The sequence below is a fragment of the Adiantum capillus-veneris genome, chromosome 23 (assembly GCF_014529385.1).
Source record: "Adiantum capillus-veneris isolate H3 chromosome 23, ASM1452938v2, whole genome shotgun sequence".
Lineage (NCBI taxonomy): Eukaryota > Viridiplantae > Streptophyta > Polypodiopsida > Polypodiales > Pteridaceae > Adiantum > Adiantum capillus-veneris.
The window spans coordinates 121,835,567-121,841,761 of record NC_140953.1 but is presented as its reverse complement, the minus strand read 5'-3'; the positions used below and the strand labels follow the sequence as shown (position 1 = coordinate 121,841,761).

At 41.2% G+C, this 6,195-nt stretch overlaps 1 pseudogene; it reads right to left on the bottom strand.

The window, feature by feature from the left end:
- Positions 1-917: 917 nt before the first annotated feature.
- The window catches only part of LOC147428467 (uncharacterized), a 38,949-nt pseudogene continuing 33,671 nt past the window's right edge, over positions 918-6,195 (bottom strand).

Below are 6,195 nucleotides of genomic sequence, written 5' to 3'. Positions count from 1 at the left end.
GCTGCTTGAAATCTTTGTCATCTCACTTGCTCATGGTTTTGATGATCCCTAGTTGGAAGTCTTTTCCTCAAGACTCATTTTTTGAGTAGTATATGTTATTTAATGCTTTGTTAGCACTCATTCATGGTTTATGCATTGATTTCCTTGTTTTTGGGTTAAGATTTTTATCTTTGCGCAAAGGAGACTGCCAAAAATTTTGCAAAAAGTTTTCCATAAATCCTTAGTCTCACTCTCTTGTATTTGGTATTGTTAGTTATGCCTGGATCTTTTGAGAAAGAAGAGTATTATATCAAAAGATTTGATGGCACAAACTTCACAATATGGAAGCAATGTATGCTTGATGTCTTGTTTAATAATGGCCTTGCAGCGTCATTAAAAGAGCACAGAGAGGGTAGGGTGTTTACACTAATTTGATCAATGGAAGAAGCTTGATGGTCGTGCTATGGCGACCATTCCCTTGCACCTTGGTGAGTCCACTTTCTTTATGATTATGGACAAGACTAACGCAAAGGATTTATGGGAGTCCTTATGCTCACATATGGGTGGTAAAAGTGCCTCAACTAAGGCTTTCCTTCTAAAAAAGTTCATGCATTTGAATTTGAAAGGGGGGAGTGGTGTCAATTTACATTTAAATGAGCTCAACAAATTGTTTATGCAACTTACATCTAAGGGACTCAATTTTGATGATGGAATGAAAGCTATTTTATTGCTATGTTCTTTGCCTTCATCGTGGGATACGTTCAACACTACCACAAGTAATTTTAAACCTGGAGGTAAGCTTGTTTTCAATGAAGTTACTAGTGCTTTGCTAAAAAAAGAGATTAGATGCCAATCTATTGAAACTACTAGGCTTTGATTTCATATATGGCTTGTGGTGGTTGTCATAGTAAAGAGGCCACAGTCATAGTCACAGTCAGTCATGGGATCACAAGAATGCTCATAACAAGAGTCATGGACATGATGTGCAAAATCTGGAGTGCTATCATTTCCACAAGAAATTCCAGTGAAGAAATTGCCACACTTTCCAACATGAAAAGGGTAAATCCATTGTCAACTTTGACCCTGATAAGAGCAATGTGAAGGTCAAGGAGCTTCACGAGTTGAGGTTGTTCATTAACATGCCATAGCCATCAAATGTCTTGATATACTTTTGACTTGAGTCCAAATGCATTATTAGCTCTTCATGAGTGTTATGCACAAAACTGGATAATTGACTCAGGTGTCAGTTTTCGTGTTACTCCCCATAGGGTATGGTTCTCCAATTATGATCATATGCATGGTTTTGTAAAGCTAGGTGATTTGTATCAACTTGACATTTGTGTTATTGGAGATTTGAAGTTATGTATGAATAAAGGCACTAAGTTTATGCGTCAAGGTGTCAAACATTTTTTGAAACGTTGACTAAAAGCTTAGTGGCACAGCTGGTCATCTTCATGATTTGGGCTAGACTACAATTTTTGGCAATGGTTCCTAGATGATTCTCAAGGGAACTTTGGTTACTTTGAAGGGCCAAAAGTCTGGCTCATTGTACTCGCTTCTGTGAAAAATAATTTTATTTATGTTGCCAAGTTGCCTTCTATTGAGTTGGGGCATAGCTATCTTGGTCAAAATGAAACAACTTCAGCGTTCAGGCTACTTACCTATCTTAAACTATTTTGATTTTAGCTTTTGTAAGCATTGCGTTCATGGAAAACAGACTAAGACTACCTCTTCACCATTGAATAGCGAGTTAGGGAATCCTCAAGACTTAGTACATAGTGATCTATCTAGACCTATGCCACATAAATCTCTAGGGGGCATTATATTTCCAAACATTCATAGAAGACTCTACTAGGAAGGTGTGGGTCTACCTCTTGAAGAGAAAATATGAAGTCTTTGCTACGTTTCAAACGTTCCTTGCAACAGTGGAGAATAACTCAAGCATGCAGCTGAAGGCCTTATGCACTCACAATGGGGAAGAGTACTTCTCCACTGAGTTCAAAAAAAAAAAAAAAAAAAGAGGATTAGATTATAGCTTACTATGTTGTATACACTTGCTTAGAATGGCATTCTTGAGCGCATGAATGGGATAATCCAAGAGAGAGTCACAGTCATGTTGGCTATGGCAAGCTCACTATAAGGTGGGCATGGGAACTCCTTCTACACCTAGTGCAAGATTTGAAGTGACACATAATATATATGTGTGTTTGGTTACTTTGAAATCCACCTGAAGATGAGAGCTGCCGGATATTGGTTGTCAAACCTTTTGTATATATACCCCTCCTTTGTGTATATGCGTCATGCTAATAAGAAAGTTTTATTCCAAGTTTATGTATTAGCTTCCCTTTACAAAAGTTGATTCTCTCTCTCTCTCTCTCTCTCTCTACACACTCACTAACCATGGCTATTCAACAATTCAAGCCTCCATGAGAGCTCTTTATCTCTCCCACAACCCCAACAATTGGTATCAGAGCTATTGTGTTCCCATTTCCCCCTCTTGAGTGTGTAGGTGTCCTTGGAAGCAAGGCATCTAGCAAGAAATCAAGACAATAGGTCGTATGCAGGTAGAATAGAGGACCAAGAAGACATTGTAGGACATCGAGGCAAATTGGGTCAAGCTTGGGGACTTTGGAGCTCATAAGTAGGTTGAGAGAGCATTAGAGAACACGAAATTGAGATTAACAAGCAGCTCGTTCAGTATTGCAAATTGGGGCAATTGCACAATGTGTTGACGAGCCTGAAGGTAGTGAATATTATCAGTAGTGACAAGCAATTGAGAATATTGGCAGTTGAGCAGTGTGAGCAAAAGTGGAGAGTCAAAAGTAAGAAAAACAGAGCAGGCGGGTAATGCTGAGCAAAATTGGGGAAATCAATTCAGGTGCTTCAAAGCATTGAGCAAGTTGAAATCAACCATCAAATAAGTGCAACAATGTGAGATTTTGAAAGTAGGAAAGCAATTAAGAGTAGAGAATCGGCAAGGAACCACGCAGGCCATGTTGATTAGCAAATTAGAGTGCATACACTCCAATCACACACCGTTCGACAACAACAACATAGGTCGACTTTGATTTTTCAATCAGAGCAGCTTTTGATAGAGCATTTATATTTATTTAATTTTAATGAGCCTAAGGGTGGGTGCACATCCCCCCTCCTTCTCTACCATCGTCTTGAGATTTCGATCTCCACACACACACACACACTCCTCAAATCAATGGGTCCTACTGTTTGGCGCCATCAATTTTTCAAGTTTTAAACATGTAAAATTTGTCAAAGTCGTTAATCAATTAAGCTTTTGAACCTTTTTCTTTCTCAAATCCGACAAAAATTATTTAATCCTTTCCTATGAAGAGGTGCTTTTTCATGATTCCTATTCGTGAAGAGTGACTTCACAATTGAGATTATTAATGTCATAAAATCTAATATCTAATATCTAACCAACCCAAATGATTTTCTCATATTAAATTGATCACTTAATGTGGGAGAATAAATGGGAACAAGTGTTAAGATATAGACATGTGCTTATAGATCTATCTCAACACGGGGCCAATGGTAAAGGGGCCCAAATGAGAGATGGTCTATCAAAGAGCAAGGCTAACAAATGGAGCATAAGACCTTAGGGTTAGCTTAATTGAAGACCTCCAATAATGTGTGTAAAAGGCCTTTGACCTTAGGTAAGCTAGGGGCTGAGCTTGAGGCGCGGGAACCCGACCCAGCTCGAGGTGCTTGTCCTGCTTGTCATGCTTGATGACTAAGGTGCTTGAGGTGCTTGATGATTGCGGTGCTTGAGATGCTTGAGGTTATTAATTATTGAGATTCTTGAGGTGCTTGACATGCTTGAGATGCTAGGGTTGCACTTGAGGTGAGAACCCACCCCAAGCTTAAAGTGCTTATGAGCCAAGCTTGTGGTGGGAACTAGGCCTATGCATGAGGGGTTGAGGTGTCAAAAAGTCAAAGATTCAATCCCTACAAGGAGGGGACGAGCCCTACATGATGGGGGATGAGAGAGAACACCCACACACTCACACAAGGCATGCATGGTACAAAGAAAGCAAAAGGGACACTTGTCAAGTTCCTCCTCATGTTGCCCTCATGGTGTGCCTGAAGCCTATTGGTTGGCCACCCAAGGGGTCCAATAATAATTTAGGATATTTAATTAATTGATTTATCATTTATCTAGCCCTCTCTCTCAAAGGGGAAAGGGGGAGACTTGTCTCAAGGCTACCCTTGCTGCTTGTAATGCCTCCTGCTTGTGATTGGCTAGGCCTGGAGGCTACCCTTGATTCTTATAATGCCTCCTGCTTGTGATTCGCTAGGCCTGGACGGGGTCCAATGAGCTTCAAGCATGAGCTATAAGGGGGGGTCAACCCAAGCAAGCTAGGGGGTTGCTTAGGGGGTGCAAATCCAGCCAAGAGCCATGCTTCAATGCTTAAGCTTGCCATCTCCTTCTTCTTCATTGTTGTGCTATTCTGTATGCTAGCAACAAGAGTTATGATAAGTGAGGAACTAATTCTTTCACCCTCTTCTCCTTCTTCTTCACCCTCCTCCTCTTCTAATGAAAGTTATGGTTATTCTCCTAGAGAATACAAGAGGGGAGGACATCGCAAATCATTTTCTGCATGGCGAAGGTCACAAAAGCTAAAGAAGTTCAAGGAGGGAGGAAAGAGTATCTCTTTTCTCACCTATGATGGCACCTTCGGTGCTACCGACAAAGTGTTGGCCTTCATCCACCAATTTGATGCGGCCTTTGGAGATGAGGGCTTCACAGAGTCCTCTAAGCTACGCCATGTAGCTATGCACTTCCAAAAAACAGCTCGTCAATGGTGGGCTAGCCTTCGTGGAAATGGTGAAGCCCCAAAGACATGGCAAACTCTACGAGTTTCCATCATGAAGCAATTCCTTGCAAGCGATGCAAAGGACAAAGTGCTTACCAAATGGCGCAGCTTGAAGCTCCTCTCCCATGAGTCTATCCACAAATATGTAGACAAGTTTTGGGATTTACATCTCAAGGCTATTGTCTTTCAAAAGATAGACTTTGCTGAGCAAAGGCAACAATTCTGTGCAGGATTACCTGAAGAGATGGCCGAATACATCAACTCTCAACGGCCTAGTACTATTAGCAAAGTAATCCATCACACCCTGGTTGCTTCACGCATCAATTTCCATCAAGGGGCTAGACGTAATGTCAAGCCCATGGAAAACAAAGACAAAAATGATGCAAAGGGGAAAACCATTGTTCAAAATACTTCCCAAGTCAATTCCAACAACAACAACAATCGGTCCAAGGAGAAGGGAGTTTACAAAGTAAAAACAAACTCTCTCCTGAAGATCTTGAAGCTTTTCGCAAGGACCATAAGTGTTTCAAGTGTGGGGAGCAAGGACATGGCTATCGTTCTTGCCCCAAGAAGAATACTCGCAATGAGACTCCTAGGGCTTCCACCATCGAAGCTCCAAAAGAGGATGCTCATTGCAAAGGATCATCACTTTCCTATGCTTGGGGAAAGGTAAGAGAGCATGATGCCTTCATCTTGTTTGACCCTGGCTCTACTCTTAACTTCATATCAATGGAGTTGGCCACCAAGTTGGTCATTCAAGCTTTTGATATGGGAGATATAGTAGTGGCTGATGCAGCTTTCAAGGGACAACAAGCCTCCGTTACTCCCTTGATTGGGAAGTTGAGGCTTCATGTCCAAAGCTATGTCGACAAGGAAGACTTCTTCATCTCTCCTCTCCAACATGAGGATGTTATCCTAGGGGCACCATGGTTTGATCGCATGGCTACCAACATGAAGTTCCCTGAAAGGAGAATCTACTTCACCTACAGGGGAAAAAACATGTATATAGATGCTAGTGAGCGTGGTCGCACTATTCCACTTGTAAATCCTCTTGCTTTTGATAAGTCAATGAAGAGCTCAGTTTCTGCGTACATGATTTTTGTCAACAAAGAGTCTCTAAAAGATACTAATGTTTCATCAAATGTAAATGGTAGGAATCAAGAAGAGTTAGACTTGTCTAATTTTCTAAAAGGATTCCAAGATGTGTTCATCGATGATATCCCTATGGACTTACCTCCAAAACGAGGGGATGATGACCATCGTATTGAGCTCCTTCCTGGAAGCTCACCACCTAACAAGCCTCCTTATTGAGTCTCACAAGCTCAACAAGAGGAGATCATGAGGCAAGTACAGGAGCTGGTAGACAAAGGGATGGTGAGGCCTA